Raw genomic sequence first — 16711 nt, 5'->3', positions numbered from 1 at the left:
CTACATCACCGTGGACACAACCTGATCATCAAGCAGGCGCGTCTGTCCCACACGGCCAACTACACCTGTGTGGCCAAGAACATCGTGGCCAAGCGCAAGAGCTCCACCGCCGTGGTCATCGTCTACGGATTTCCCATCAACCAGTGCTCCTCCTGTGACCAAAACAGTGAAGATGGCGGCCGCGACACAACGATCTTTCACCAAAGAAAAAAAAGAGTGGAAAAAGAGTGGTGCGCACTGAATGGGTGCTGCTGCCGGATGCTCTCTCATCGAATGCAATTTCTCCATCTGTGAGATGAATAAAGTATCATCTTATCTTATCTTATCTTATTACTAGGGCTGAGTATGGCATTGTAAAAAAAAGTTTAGGAACTACCAGTATTGAACAAATGAAAGTATCAAAAGCAGGTACCGAAAAATGTCTTCTCTCTGTAGATCCAAATTTTGAGATTAAAGGAAGAGACTTTGTTGTTTCAGCTCAAATAAATGATTAAAAAAAAAAGTTTTTTCTTATTTTCCCCCAAATTTGTATAATTCCCCCCCTATTTTCTGCTCATCTTTATTTATTTTTTAATATTATTAATATATATTTTCCCATTTCACCAATTTTTCCCCCAATGTTTTCCCCATTTTTCAACACATTTCTTGACATTAGAGATAAACCTGATATTGTACATTTGCAGATCTTCAACACATTATTGTTCTGTTTTCTGGTGCTAGATCACAATATTTTATAGGTATTGGAAAACACTATATCTTTCAGGTATCGGTATTGAAAACCAAGTACTGCTAAAGGAACAGGCCACTGTTTTTACATACTGAGATATGTTCTTACCTGAGCTTAGACGAGTTCATGCCCTCAGTCACGCAACGACATCAACGAAAGATGTTGTTAGCATTTGGCCTCTCCCAGTATATTCCTATAGCTCCAAACGTGGTGAAGTTGGAAGCTACCACGCTCTTCCACGGGACCAGGTCAGGTACGTATCAACTCGTCTAAGCTCTGGTAAGAACATATCACAGTATGCAAGAACGGTGGCCTGTTCCTTTAAAGAGACTGGATGCAGTTGGTCATTTTATGCTCACTACTGTCACCTCAGGTCTTACGTGTAACTGCAATCTCTATATTAAGCTCGTGCATGAAGGCATTTCAGACCCGAAATAACACCTTTTTGAGTGACACAGCAGGATTTTTGAGGCAGTTGTGGTGAACAGGTCTGGGCTCATTCTACATATTAGGACATGGCTGGAACATGTAGGGGGAGGAAAATACTTAATTTTAACATTTTTAAACTCCGAATAGTCCCTTTAACCTCTCAACTCCCGCCTGAACCGAGAGATCTTTTTCCTCACATCATCAGATTTTTTTTCCAACCTTTTTTTGTTGGGTATTCAACTCATTTTTGTAACTTTTTTGTCATTTTTTTGTCATTTTTTTGGTCCATTTTTTATCACATTTTTGTCACATTTTGTCATTTTTTTGTCGATTTTTTGTAATTTTTTGGTCAAATTTTAGTAATTTTCTTGTCAAATTTTTATCACATTTTAGTAATTTTTTGGTAAATTTTTTGTAATTTTCTTGTCAAATTTTTATTACATTTTTGTCACATTTTTGTAATTTTTTTGTAAATGTTTTTGTCACATTTTGTCATATTTTTGTCCTTTTTGTCATTTTTTTGTCACATTTTTGTCAATTTCTTTTGACATTTTTGTGACATGCTCAGTTTTGTTGCTATTTTCACACCTTTTTTCCAGAAGCTTTTGGATTGGGGTAAAGCCAAACTGGAGAAAATGTGCTCGGTTCAGATGGGAGTTAAGGGGTTAAGGTAAAAAAATGTAATGGTACCCATCCCTAAATAATACACAAATCAAATGCCTTTTGAATGTTCTCTTAAAATGTGAAAAATACTCAGTTCTTTTCAGCACTCCTTTAAAATGTCTCAACAGAACACCCATTTACTGTAGGCCAACACTGGTGGACAACACTGGCTTGTAGAAAGTAAAGCTTTACTTCGGTCCTTGGTCTTTTGACAATGAAGAAAACCGGCTCTCCACCAAGCAAACTTGCAACCCATGTTTAGTGAGTGGTTCCCTAATGTAAACTTATAATGAGCAGTGGACTCATGGCTCTCCGACATTATATTTCTAATAATGAAATCCCTGCTCCTACATGTGCACACTACTATCGTTGTGTCGTTGAGCAAGACACTTCATTTTACATTTTTGTAACAGTCTTCACGAGGATGTGAGACAGGCCTCAACTCTGACAATGTTCAAATCCAGGCTGAAAAGAGTTCAGTTTGCCCTTTTACTGTAATTGATTAATTTTATGTTGATGTTGAGGAGAAGGAGCGACAAAATAGAGGTTAGGCAACTTTGTGTGAACGAGCAAGAAAAATAGTGCTCAAGACAGAGCGAAATAGTGCTCAAGACAGAGCGAAATAGTGCTCAAGACAGAGCGAGTCAAAACAAGGCTTAAAAATAGTGCTCAAGACAGAGCGAAATAGTGCTCAAGACAGAGCGAAATAGTGCTCAAGACAGAGCGAAATAGTACTCAAGACAGAGCAAAATAGTGCTCAAGACAGAGCAAAATAGTGCTCAAGACAGAGCGAGTCAAAACAAGGCTTACAAATAGTGCTCAAGACAGAGCGAAATAGTGCTCAAGACAGAGCGAAATAGTGCTCAAGACAGAGCGAAATAGTGCTCAAGACAAAGCGAAATAGTACTCAAGACAGAGCGAAATAGTTCTCAAGACAGAGCGAATCTAAACAACGTAAAAATGCATATAACTGAAAGTATTTTATCTACACTCTTGCCTCTTACTGTAATTGTGTATGTCGATGTTTTTATTGATTGTATTTGTCTTCTTATATTTATGCAACTGTGAAGCACTTTGAATTGCCTTGTGTATGAATTGTTCTCTACAAATAAACTTGCCTTGCCTTTATTTTGTGTTGGCAGAAAACAAGGGAGCAGACAAAATAGCAATAGTATAAGTCCCAACTATCATTACCAGTCAGCCCCTCTTTTCTGGGCATGTGTTGGACAGAATCATGTCAACCATGAGTTTGATGATTTCTGCTGGAGGATGGAGGCTATGAGGATCTTTCATGAAATATCGAAGGTTTTCATACCTAGACCAAGGCATTCAACTATTTCACGCTTTTCATCAGATCCTTTTTCTTTCCCATATTACTTGAAAATGATGGTCTGCTTAATAAAGTGGAACGCCCTTTTTCAGTATTTTTTCCCTTAACTGGGCTTAACCTGACATCTATTCATCACAGGCGTTATAGTGTCACAGGTTTAAGTCCCTTTTCTGGAGAGCTCCACATTGTTGTGTAGCCAATGATGAAACCATGTTAAAAGCATTAAAATACCATTTAATGTATGAGTAAAAAGTCGACATAAATACAATAAACAGGATAAAACATACATGTTAAAAAATGGGGGTCTTAAAAAGGGCTAAAGGGAGGGTATAAGGCCCTGGTGCATTTCGTCCTCCAGTCCCAGGCTCTCATCCATGCGTCCTCTTTCCTGAACCAGCCATAGTATTTATTAGGGATGCACCGATACCACTTTTTCTAAAACCGATACGAGTACTTTGATTTAAGTACTTGCCGATACCGAATACCGATACGAGTACAAGGCATTTTCTTCAACATTCTTACTTTTTCACAGCAGATTGGTTTGTATTTAGTTAATTTACTCATTTACATTTCCTTAAGTGAAGTAGGTAACACTTTTAAGAGACGTTTTATCAAAATTGTGCCATTTATTTTTTTTATTTAATTTTCATTCAATATATTTTTTTATTGTTTTTGCACCGTCCATCATAGACAAAAAAGCTTAGGTCCAAAAGCTCCCCAATGCTTTATTCATTTATGTATTTTTATTCAACAATAGTATTGAGATGTTACTTAAATGGTCTCTTTTCACCTTTACTTCAGCTCCGAGTAGATTTTCTCATGTGTTTATTCACCTTATTCCGCCCCGCCCACTTTTGACTCTTTTTGCTTTGTCTCTGTACTTTCGCTGTCCTGACACTTCCGGTCCAGCGCGAAGCCCATTCATTAAGCAGAGAACGAGGGAAAATGTTCGCTGCTCAAATCTGATGTTTAGTCGATTGATTTGTGTAAAATGGACAATGTTCATTTGCACCAACATGTCAACACTGCACCGTTTCTCTGCACGGCCTGAAAACGGCTTTGTTTTCGTGTAGTAACTGATTTATGTGGACTTTTCCAGTCCCATGTTAACAGATAGGAGAAAAGGGGCGGGCACAATTCATGGCGGCGCCCACGCGAACCTCCGGAATAATGTGAATAGCAACTTAGTTTTGCTGCAGATAATTTTTGTTCAATATGGACATGCTGTATGTCTTTACTTTGCATTTTCTGATTCAATTTCATTTTTTGGGTTAAACCCCTGGGCATAAAACGGCGTCAGAATAGCCTGTATCTTGTAAACACTGCAGACTCCACGCTGCAGCACTAACAACATTTAGCTCTAGTTAAATCCTGCACAGACTCTGATTTAGGGAGTGTAGTCTGTAATAAAGTCGGCTCAAATGGTATCGGTTTCTGGTATCGGGACCTCATGAATGAGTACGAGTATGAGTACAAGCATGTGGTATCGGTGCATTCCGAGTATTTATAGATAAAAGTCCCAACAGTCAGCCACCGTTTTCTGGGCATGTGTTGGACAGAATCATGTCAACCATGAGTTTGATGATTTCTGGTGGAGGATGAAGGTTATGAGGAAGGTAATGGGCCTGTACCATCTCCCAAGCTTCCAACAAGAGAAAACCTGGATGGTTGAAGACGGCCCGGAGCACCTTGTCCCGCTGCAGGGAGAACCAGTCACTGTTGTACAGGCTTCCCTCCACGTTCATGTCTTTCATGTTTGCAGTCCGGACGATCACCTTAGTGCCTGGAGCTCTGTTTAGCAAGCGTCCCACTGCCCTGCGAATGGCCATGAGCCGCTGATAGTAGACCTCCATGGGGAAAGAGCCGAAGTGCGCCCAGACGGCCACCACGACCACGGTGTCCGGTCCACCGTTGAGTCGGTCCAGTTCGTTCGCCACGTACTGCAGCTGAGACAGGTTGATTTTGCGGTTGCGCAAAGGAGGGCCGTGGCAGCGGAAGGTCATCATGATGTCGTTGGTGTGGTCGACAGCCAAGAACGGGCCACACTGAGGTGTACTCTGCTTTTCAAACCTCAGCAGATCAGAACAGGAATATAGTGCTGATTCCAAGCCTTGAAGAACTTTGTATTTTAGAAATAACTGAATATTCTGTCATCTCATCATTGACAAGTCGCCAACTGGGTCCTCTGGGATTGAGATTTATTGTATCTTTACAGCAATACACTACATATTACACTGATAACCTGCTAAGAAAAACAGACTCCAAATTTGTACTGCTCAAGATCTTGTTGGTTTGAGCACCCGAATGATCCTAGGAGCTCTGTTGTCAGGGGCTTCGTGCCCCGGTAGGGTCTCCCATGGCAAACAGGTCCTTGGTGACGGGTCAGACAAAGAGCGGTTCAGAAGACCAATAGGCCTGGTTAGAACCATGAGGTCGTCCTCCTGTGGACCCACCACCTGCAGGAGGAGCCATAAGGGGCTGGTGCAATGTGATTTGGGCAGCTCCAACGGCTGCCCCCACGACCCGGCAACGGACAAGTGGAAGAAGAAGGATGGATGGATGGAAGATCTAGTTCTGCATCAGTTCAATTCAAGTTTATTTGTATAGCACATTTAAAACGACAACAGTTGACCAAAGTGCTTCACAATAACAACAGGTGACATAGATATAAAATACAAGTAAAAAATAACAGGCCAAGATACACTAAACTAGCTAGCATTGAAGGAGGTGTGTTTTCAGTCTGGACTTGAACTGTTCCACAGACTGAGAGAACCTGACAGACAAAGGAAGACTGATCCATAGTGAAGGCTTTATCTCCTCTCGTTTTTTGTCTAGTTTTAGGAACATCCAATAGGAGCTTGTCAAATGACCTCAAGGCTCTGGATGGTGTACAAAGTTGCAACAAATCACTCAAATAAGGCGGGCCCAAGGAGTTGAGACATTTAAAGAAAATCAACAAAACATTAAATTGAACACAAAAACTGTCAGGGAGCCAGTGTACGGGGCATGAAACAGAAGTGATGTGCTCACGCCTCTTTGTGTTAGTCAGGAGATGGGCTGCAGCATTTTGTACACTCTGCAGACACTGCAGGGAGCACGGGCCTAATCCAATATACAAGGCATTACAATAATCCAGACGCAAAGCTACAAATGCATGGATCGCCTTTTCAAAATCATGTCGAGGAAGGTAGGACAGAGTCATCGTCAGAATTCTACTGTCTACTACACTGATGTCATTGAGTAGGTAAAAAAAACTTTACTTGGTAGTTTTTTCGTGATGAATTCGTAGAACTGTTTGGTGGTGGAGTCTCCAAACATATGCAGCTGTTTACCCTTGAGGCAGGCAGTAATGACTGAGGCGTCATTAAACTGGTGAACTTTGGGGCCCCCAAGTGGCCGCCATTCGTTCCCGTAGTAATACCCAGAAGGTTCCGTTGCAATTTTCTTTATCTCACCTGTACAAAGAAAAAATAGATTACTGTTTTACTAAGGTTATATACATCATTAAAACTAAATATTACAACCATTACGAGCATTAATATACCAGGGGTGTAACAATGCACCGTGCCACGATGCCCCGCGGTGCTAAAATCTGATTATAAACATCATAGGCGTAAACCAATATTTTCTTGGTTTCACTCCTCTGTCAGTAGGACACTTTTACTTTTAATGATTTAACGTTACCATAAAATTTTGCCCATAGCTATTAGTTATAATCTTTGGATGATATTAGTCTATAATGCTCTTTTCAGTCTCTTTAATTAAAGAGTATCACTCTCCAGGTGCTAAAATGACCCGGAATGCAGGAAACTGCTTGTATTTGGCTCAAAGTTTCCTGGAGGGGTACTCCCCCAGACCCCCCAATGTTGAGACGAAAGCTACGCCCTTGATAAACATCATACTAAAGTGACAGTGCACGTTTTAGTCTAAAAGCTCCCACCGACTGGAATAAGTTACCTTACCCAAGCTCGACTAAGGCTTCTGTTTTCACTCACCCAAAATCAACCTGTTCCTGTTAAAGATAATTTTATTTTCACTTATAAATTTCATATTTTTCTTTTCAAGTTTTGTGTCTCGTCTACTTAACATACTTAAATATTTGTTACTTTGCATTGTTGACCTGACAGTATGGAGAGCTTGATGGTTGGATTCAAAGGGAGAACTGTGGTGTGAGTGTAGGTATGAATGTGTTTACTGTGATTGTTATTGTTTATTGCTGTTGTGTTTATGTCAAGGACTTATCTCAAGGGGCTTTTCCTACAAATTTTGTACAAATTTACAAAAAGTCTATATTTTTTTACTTGAATCAATCAATGAATCAATCCCATTTTATTTGTATAGCGCCTTACAACAGCCAAAAGGTGCACAAGGCGCTTTCCAGTAAAACCATCAATAGACAACAGTAAATAAAAACACAAATGTACATAAAAAACGCAGTCGAGTCGGAGGCTATACGGGTTTAAAGCTTGTCTAAATAGATGTGTTTTCAACTGCGATTTAAAAACACTCAGCTCAGTGATGCTTCGTCGGTGAGCTGGAAGTGCGTTCCACAGCTTTGGGCCTTGGACAGCAAATGCCCAGCCTCCATTCTGTTTACATTTGAACTTGGGAGTGACCAGCAAGGTGTGTTCAGAGCAGCGCAGAGTTCTGACCGGTTGATAAACCGTTACTAATTCAGTGAGGTAGACCGGGGCCAGACCATTGAGGGCCATGAACACGAACATCAGGACCTTAACCTCCACACTGAACCACACTGGGTGCCAGTGGGGAGAGCGGAGGACTGGGGTGATGTGTTGGAGAGGAGACGTGCTGCCATGTTTTGTACCAGTTGAAGCCGATTGAGGACTGATTAAATCCAGTGTAGAGGGCATTGCAATAATCTATCCTCAAACTGATAATGGCATGAATGACCTTTTCAAGGTCAGCTCGGGACAAGAATGGTTTGACCTTACTGAGTAGCCTTAGCTGGTAAAAGTTCGCCTTCACAACTGTTCCTATCTGTTTGTCGTACTGCATACGTTTGTCAAAAATAACACCAAGGTTACACACGGTGGGGGCAAACTGAGGTGTTAGAGGACCAAAACTGGGGGAACAGGATGTACTCAATCTTTCCTTGATTCAGACGAAGGACATTCTGGGAAAGCCACTGTTTGATGTCCTTAAGGCAGTTATGGAGTGGGTCCAACGCAGAACGGTTGCTCAGAATCAGAGAAAGGTAGATCTGGAGGTTGTCTGCATAAAAATGAAAGTGGAGGTTGTGACTGGAGATGAGTTGACCAAGCGGCAGCATATAGAGTGAAAACAGAACAGGACCAAGATCCTTGAGGCACACCGAATGACAGAGGGGCAGCTGAGGAGGAAAAGTCATTAAGCATAACTGAAAAAGTTCTGTTAGTGAGATATGAAGAGAACCACTTGAGCACCTCGCCCTGCAAACTGACAGCACGTTGAAGTCAAGAGATGAGGATGACATGATCCACGGTGTCAAATGAGTTTTTACTGTCCAAAAAATTCTTGCTCCAAGAATGTCATTATGGAGCCTCAGTAACGCTGATTCGGTGCTATGTCTAGACCTGAAACCGGACTGAAATTTATCACCAATGGCAAGCAGTTGGATGTGACACTGAAGCTGGGAGAAAATAAGCTTCTCCATCAACTTAGACAGGAGTGGCAGATGGGATATTGGGCGGAAGTTGGACAGTATGGAGGGATCATGGTTGGGTTTCTTGAGCAGCAGTCTGACAATGGCATGTTTGAGAGCAGTGGGAACAGTGCCCAAACTAAGACAGCTGTTTATGAAGGAGAAAAGGCAGGGGCCTCGGATGTCAATAGCCTCCTTCATAATCCTGGCAAGAACAGCGTCTAGAGGACAGGTGGTAGCTTTCAACTCATGGACAGCTTTTTTGAGGTCCGCAAGAGTAACTGCCTCAAAGTTATCCAGCACACATTGCGCCGCCCGGGAGGACATGGCCACAGCAGGGGCTTGTGTAATGGTTTGACAAAACCTTGTCCAAAAAGGATTGTTTGAATGCATTGAATGTATTTTCAGATACATCATTCAAAGCAACAGACATCAGCCTGTCCTTCCATTTACGCACAGCCTATCTGACGCATGAAGGCCCGAGGTGTCTCATTGAGCCAGGGGTCCAATGGGCCAATGTACAGCCGGACCTTGTAGGGTGCAGCAGAGTCCATAATCTGAGAGCAAATGGTGTGGAAGGAGAAGAGGAAAAGGTTAGGACATGGAGGCGATGCAAATTTAGCAGTAGAGAGGGTGTCAGAGACAGAGAATGCAACAACAAAGTCATTAACTGTAGATGTCCTCGCCCAAAACGTCCGCATGTTTCTCCCCAGGACTTTTTTCCCATTTGCGTGTCCTTGTAATCCTCCAGCGAAGTATTTTACTGCAGCGAGCGGTGCCTCAAAACTATCCACGTTGTCTCCTGTTTTCCGCACCAGTGTTAAGAAGTAAACATTGGATTCTCGCTTCCCGCTTCTGCCAAATTAACCCCGCCCACTAAAAATCACTTAAGAAACAGAACTGGGATACCCCTTGATCTCTTGTGCATGCGCAGAATGAAGGGGAATGGCTAAGGCAAGGGCTAAAACGTTCAAATGGAATAAGAACCAAGTCAAAAAGCAGTTTTTTTTTCCATTTTTACCTGCTTTTGGTGAAATTGTGGCTGTTGCTTTTCCCAAGGCCTTAATGAGAACTTTCATGTTGATGCCCCTAGAAAAGACACAATACTTAATACTTTTCACAATTTGTGTCCACAGTCTGTCACAATAACAAGTACATGAAAATTCAAGAAATGTCGTCCTGGAAAATTATAGCATAGTTCACAAATCAACAAACTGCACCAAGTTGATCACAAATACATTGAACAGATGAAGTTCAGCTCCATCTGTTTCATATTTCAGACGGAGCGACAATGTCATTGTCCCATTGCAGCTAGATTGGATAGCGTGATGCAAGTTCTCCGTCTTGTGACTCCCTCACTATGTTTAGTCCTGTCTCTAGTAATCAAGAGATAAGTGGCATGATTGTCTTGTCACCGGTGAGTGCGCACCTTTTGACAAGAATTGTGCCGTGACACGTGACAGTGGTTTACCGAGCGTCCTAGAACTCTTTACAATTAACCTACCGTGAGCTTTTATAACATGAGTTGCTGATGGGTTCTATGTAGAGTCTGGTTGAAAGCGAACAAGTTTGTAAATTTCATAATGAACCTGGAGCTTTGACTTACGTCATTCCCTTTTCTGTGCCCTGACCGAGTCTTCATTTCTCCATGGCGCCATTTGCTTATTTGTAACCATCCTAACTCGAGCTCATTGTTATAGTGTGTGCACAACGTCTTGTGCCGTAGTCGCCTGCTCCACCTGCTGGTTCATACGATCTGGGTAGTCCTGACCTTTAACTTGGACCAGCATGCTCGGTGAGATGCTGAATCCACTTATTCAGGTTACTTATGTGGCCCCTTATGAAAAGTAGTTGCCCACCCCTGGACTAGAGCTTTAGGTTGAAGGATTCTTTAGGCAGTTGACCTTGTGTTTAGAGTTCATTCAGACATAGGGCCCGATCGTGTGTGCGCAGACTATAGCGTAACATTTAGTGCTCAGTAGGAGCGCACTTTGTGATCTTGCCACTCCAGACTTATTGCATTCAAGTGGGTGGAGACACACATTTTCCTCCAACCAGATCGACTCCGGGTTCGGGGGAGGGGTTGTGGGGAAGTGGCAGTTCGATTGATTTTGCGTTAACATCGCAAAATCCTGGAGGGACTAAATAATAATAAATTAGCTTAAATGCAGGCACAAATATACTGTCAATGTTGCCATTATTTAGACTTCACACGCTGCTTAAAAACTCTCTAAACATCGACATGTCGATTCACATGGGACAAGAATCACTTGAGGAGTAAGATAGGGAATAAGAGTTTGCCTCATACCTGAGGTCCCAAGGTAATTCTAATCACGTGGGAATAGGTCTTAAGGACTTGCCCTGATGAAAACTCGAAATGCGTCGACAATAAACCCTTTGCAAAGTCAGAGTGCCTCAGCTTCTCAATATAGGTCTCAATATAGTAAGTATGTTGTCCCGAAGTACGGCACAGACACCCCCACCCCTTTATTGTGGTCGTGTTTCAGACACACACTCCAAATAAGGGGGACTACTCCCAATGTAGACGACATTATCTGTGTTTCTGTCAAGTACTGTCACAGTAAAACACAGAAATCAATTGTCAATTTGCTAAACTATGTGAAGAATATCAAATCTTGATTCTTTAAAGAATGTCAATAGCATGTATCAAAAGTTCCTAAAAACACCTATTCACATACAACATTCACATATAAGCAAGGTGGCCAAAGGTGTCATTAGCCAAAACTGGGATTTCCTGCCAAACTGTTGGTTTGGGCACATACCGTTGAGCTGCAGAGCTAAGATTAAAGAGACTAGATGCAAGTTGGTAATTTTATGCTCACTACTGCCACCTCAGGTCTTACACTTAACTGCAGCTTCTATTTTAAGCTCGAGCATGACGGCACTTCAGACGCAAATGAACACCTTTTTCAGTGACAGTGCAGGATTTTAGAGGCAGTTGTGGTGAACAGGTCTGAGCTCATTCTACACATTAGGACATTGTTGGAACATGTGGGGGGAGGAAAATACTTAGTTTTAACATTTTTAAACTCCGTATAGTCCCTTTTAAAAAGTAATCACATTGACTGTGTAATGTACATAAAGCAGACTACAAAGTATTGTTTATACCTTTGGAAGAGGAGCCTTTCTTCTCTGCTGATTTTCAGTCTGTAAGACAATATCACATGGCTCACGCGGGTGTAACAGTCCAGAGTTTTGGGTTTGTAGCAGAACCACTGCTCCCCAGTGTGGAGGTCAGTGAAGTTGCACAGAGGAGCCTTGTCCGGATCCAGACACACGTTACAAGTGCTTGTCTCGGTGACACTTCCCAACCTGAAGTCACTGCTAAACCAGATCCTGTCAGGCTGCTCCTCATCCACACGCTTTAAAACTGTGATGGACTCACTCGTCTGCACCAGCAGCACCTGCAATCATTCAGAGGGTTCAAGTCAACTTAACATTTTACATGTTATGTCCAGTGTCCTGGCTGAAATACCTAAAAAAGGAAAGACATGCAAGCAATTGTAATGGTGCATTCACACCTGAAGCACCTACCCACCCAGTGTACTGCAGCAGTACACTGGTGGGTACACAGTACTCAGAGCAGGGTTTCTGTTAGCCGCCTGTAGCTGTATTTGGCCGACAAATAAAAGTGCTGTCGAATTTTTATAATAATAATAATAATTATTATTATTATTATGCATAAATTAATTACTGAAATCAGACAACAAATCAATAAATGTGGTTGTTTTAAAGACTTGTGGTTTAAAAGCTAACGCTAACAATGTCGAAACAATCGACTCTCGCTCATTTCTTCAAGCAAACATCTACTACTCCATCTACAAGGAACGATACACCAAAGGAAGTATCAGGACCTCCAGAAAAGCGCCATGTATCTGGTGCAAATGAAGATGATGTCGGAGGAGCGAAAAAAGCTAGAAGATGATACAAGCCTTAGTGGCAGGATCGGTTCAAAGGTTAAGGTGAGAACTAATCAATTTAATGCAGTGTTGATGCGCCTTAAGGAAGGAGCGCTGCAACGATGCTGTGAGCTTTGTTGCTTGGATAAGCGACTTGGGACTGTTGACTTTCGCTACAAAGTGAAATTTTAACGTAACTTTGTTTTCCTAGGACCTGACAGCCAAGCCTGCGGTGGTGGTGGTGGATCCCCTGGTGGTGGCCCCCTTTTGGTTTGTGTTGCACTATTTACTGGTTTGGTTTGTTTTGTTGTGCTTTGATATTTGTTTAAGTTGTTCCACCCACGGTTGTCCCCTCTAAATCCACAGCTAAGCCCCACTCCCAGGTACTCATATTGATTGTGTGTTTTAAAGAAACTTGGTACCATTTCATTAGAAAAAAAATAACACATTTAATAAAGCTAAGTTTTAACTTTTCTACTATAAATAAAAATTGTCAAATTAAACTGAACAGTCTCCTGGCTCTCAGTAAAAGCGAACCTGTGTGCTGTAACTGTGGTATTCTCCAGGCGAAATTCCTGGAGTGGCGTTGTAGGCCCTTGTACCGTAAACATTAAGAGTTGTACCCAGCAGTTAGTCAAATCTACACCCCCCCCCCCCCCCCTCGCCACATACAGATTGGTGGCAGGGGTGTTTTTTTGCTAACCTTCGTCGATGCTAACTAGCTTAGCCAGGGCAGTCAACTGGCTACGCCGGTGGACAACTTGCCGGGCAATACAAGATCGTAGCCTACGAATTTTTGTGCATTTTTGTGCAGACCCAGAGACAGTTTTATCAGCATGTCGCGGGAACGGCGGGCGCCAGAAGAAGGAGTTGAGGGCAACAACCCCCGTGCTAATGGCAATGCTCCGGCGGGCGCAGCAGCAGCCCCGCGGGACGCGTCAAGGACTGTAGTTCACTATCGAATGGATTTGCCGCCATGTTTCCACGGCGATGGTAAGGACAAAGAAAGTTTTGCCCTATGGAAAAAAAGATTGGAGCTCGCAGTTAAAGCTTGCTCAGATGGACAACAGCTAGACATTGCTACAATACTCCCCACTCGCCTTAGTGGTGATGCGCTGTCATTTTCACCACATGTAAAACAGGACTATGACCAATGTGTGGCTAAACTCAATGAAGTTTTTGGCAGGAAGGAATTTTTGTTGCATTTCCAAACTTTTGTTAATTCAAGGCAACGCCTGCCCAAAGAACCATTAGAAGTTTTTGCTGTGGAAATAACGAGGCTGGTACTGGAAGCTTTTCCCAACTATGGGGAGGCAGCCATTACCATGGAACGCTTCAGAAGATTTATTGCCGGACTTGACCCCACTCTTTAGTCAAAATGTCATGAGCATGGTGCATCTACGCTCGAAGAGGCTTTGGCCATCGCCTGCAAATATGAATGTGCACAAGAGGCTCTAAGACTCCTTCCGCCTCCTTCCCCAGTGAGCACCACACCATGTGCATCATCTTCTATGCCCAGAGAAGAGCCGCTGTCTGCCATGGTGTCCACCAACAAAGAGAAGAGGCAGGTGGACCGCTCTGATGAACTTTTTGATGCGATTAAGTTGCTCACCAAAGATGTTCAGGCTCTGAAGCTGCATGTTGCGGGACGAGGTCATGAGGTGAGTCGCTCTAGACGTGACGACCACTCTGACCACCTAACCCTAACCATAAAGAGTTTTTAATGGGGAGAAAATATTTTAATCTATAAAGTAAAACACCTAGTGCCACACCTGTTCTAAATTCACATCAATGAAAGCCACATAAAAACAACAAAAAGCAGCAGGCAATGCCGGGTCAAAACGTTTCCAAAAATAGGAGATGTGTGGCCCGGGCCTGACGCCTCGGTCACGTTTGGTCTGAATACATCATTACAGTTCCTTCAGGTCATATATATATATAAGTCAAACCTCACCTCTACGTCAGCCGCCCCGTTCCACAGCAGAGGAAACACCGCGGTGAACGTCCCGTTGAGGTGGTCCTGCACCTGTCCCACCACGCCCGCCCCCAGCTTTCGGTTGTGGAGTCTGGTTGTGAGATAGTCCCCTCCACTCTTCTTTGGGTTCCCATTGTAGTCCCTCAGCTGGATCCTCACCGTCAGCTCGTCCCCCACTCTCCACCCTCCGTCACGCGGCACGATGGTGAAGGAACTTTTGGCACCGCTCGTCGTCAGAGCCAGAGAAAACGGTTTGGGTAGAGGAGGAGTTTCAGGCTCAAGTTATAGAGTCCAGAAGTCTGCGTCCCTCTTGAGTGTTTTCAGGGGAGAGGTATGTGTAGCTGCAGCGCTGTGGTGTGGATCTGTTAGAGGATCTGCTGGCGGGATCAGGTGCTGACATCAAGGACTTTAACTCAAAATCTGGTATTGTGAAGTGGACGACTTTTGTATACCACTGATTTGACATGAAGTGATAAACCTGTAGTCAGATAAAACAAAGCAGTGCTTCATTAACGTTGAAGTTATTTCATTAACATCTTCTACTAAGTAAATGTAGTCTCTTCCGGGGTCGAACCGTCATTCCACTGCACACCGCCAATCCGATGCACCGTCATTCCGACATCCCTCCATTGCAACATCCCGTCAATCCGACACTTTTGACACCGCTATTCCGACTTTTGGTCCTTAAGGTTAGGGCTAAGGTAAGGTGACGGTTCGTTAACTAACAACTAATGTATGTCGGAATGGCGGGACGTTGCACAAAAAATAAAAGTTTCACCACTTCGACAATGGGGGAAAAAAAAGACAATTAGACCTCAATGTCGGAGTGGGGGGGGGGTCGGAATGGCTGGGTGTAACCGTCTCTTCCTGCTAAAACTGAGCACAGAATACACAGTTTCTTTCAGTCTAGAGAGAGAATTTGTGAAGAAAAGGGGGGCCACACTACACAAGTCAATTTAGCGAGGCGCAGGGTTCACACAGTTCCGATACAGTCCTGAGCAAAAAGACGAGTTGAAAAATGGCAAAAAAATTAATTTTGCACAGTTGGATCTTAACAATGTTCCAAGTAGAATTTCAATATGCAACAAGAAGAAATGGGAGTGAGACAAGAGTCTGTCTTAATCGGGGGCAAAGCTCTCGATTTACCGATCGATCTACGTTCCCACCCTCACCTATGGTCAGTGGTTAAAGTGGGATTTGGGAGGTGGGGGAACTCTAACATTTAACAAACAGTAGAATGCACACTACATTTTATATTTTTATGTACTTATGTACTGACATGTAGTTATGGGTTCTGAACAGTATATAGTATTCACTAGCTGAGACCCTTTGGCTGGGCCTCGCTAGTCTCCACATGTGATATTTTGAGATTATGAGTTATTACATAGAAATGTCCTCTATAGTCCCTATAACCCGTCACTCAGTATAGCTGTAAACCCGCACTAAGTAGACCAGTGGTTCCCAACCCATTCCAAAAACTATGACCACTACAAATGTATAAAAGAATGAATGCTAAAACTAATTTCAAACAAACTGCAATTGGAGTGTTTGAAGCGTACTCCTTTCTTACATTTAATGATTTTTACTCATGACCCTTTGACCAGACAAAGCTCTGAGCCTCTGCAATCCAAGTACCACTGTAATGACTGTGTAGTCTAGTGCAAAGTTATCTACTCCTGCATTGTGCAGAATGTGCAGAATGAGCGACTACAATATGTTCGCTAAACTCAGGAAATAGAATTTGAGAGACAGTGGAATATTTATGGATCAATATTAGGGGTTCAGCTCTCACAGTTTGGTTCACGGTGCAGGACCAATCTAAAAAGTTGGTTTTGAAATGAAATAGCCTAATGATCATTATTAGACAGTATTTATAATCTTAGAATAAAATTGGCAATGCTTTCAAAGCTGCTTTATAATAAAATGTACCTCTGGGCTCATAATACGTGAAAGCAAAATAGGAAACAAATGGTACAACAGCAAAGGGGAAAAAACAAAAAAAACTACGCAGTGCAGGCCATGCACT

General features: G+C 42.7%; 1 pseudogene across 1 annotated transcript; it reads right to left on the bottom strand.

Annotated features, from left to right (window-relative positions):
* Nucleotides 1-4675: 4675 nt before the first annotated feature.
* On the bottom strand, nt 4676-15085 carry LOC306961015 (NXPE family member 3-like; annotated as a pseudogene). Its single transcript, XR_013794271.1, has 5 exons — nt 14665-15085; nt 11920-12215; nt 9812-9879; nt 6410-6604; nt 4676-5259 (listed from the first exon to the last, which is right to left on the bottom strand). The product of XR_013794271.1 is annotated as an NXPE family member 3-like (transcript).
* Between the last annotated feature and the right edge of the window lie 1626 nt (nt 15086-16711).

The sequence above is a fragment of the Gobius niger genome, assembly GCF_951799975.1.
Source record: "Gobius niger genome assembly, chromosome: 3".
NCBI classification, from domain to species: Eukaryota; Metazoa; Chordata; class Actinopteri; order Gobiiformes; family Gobiidae; genus Gobius; species Gobius niger.
The sequence above is the reverse complement of the archived record's forward strand: the minus strand, read 5'-3'. Positions and strand labels throughout refer to the sequence as shown.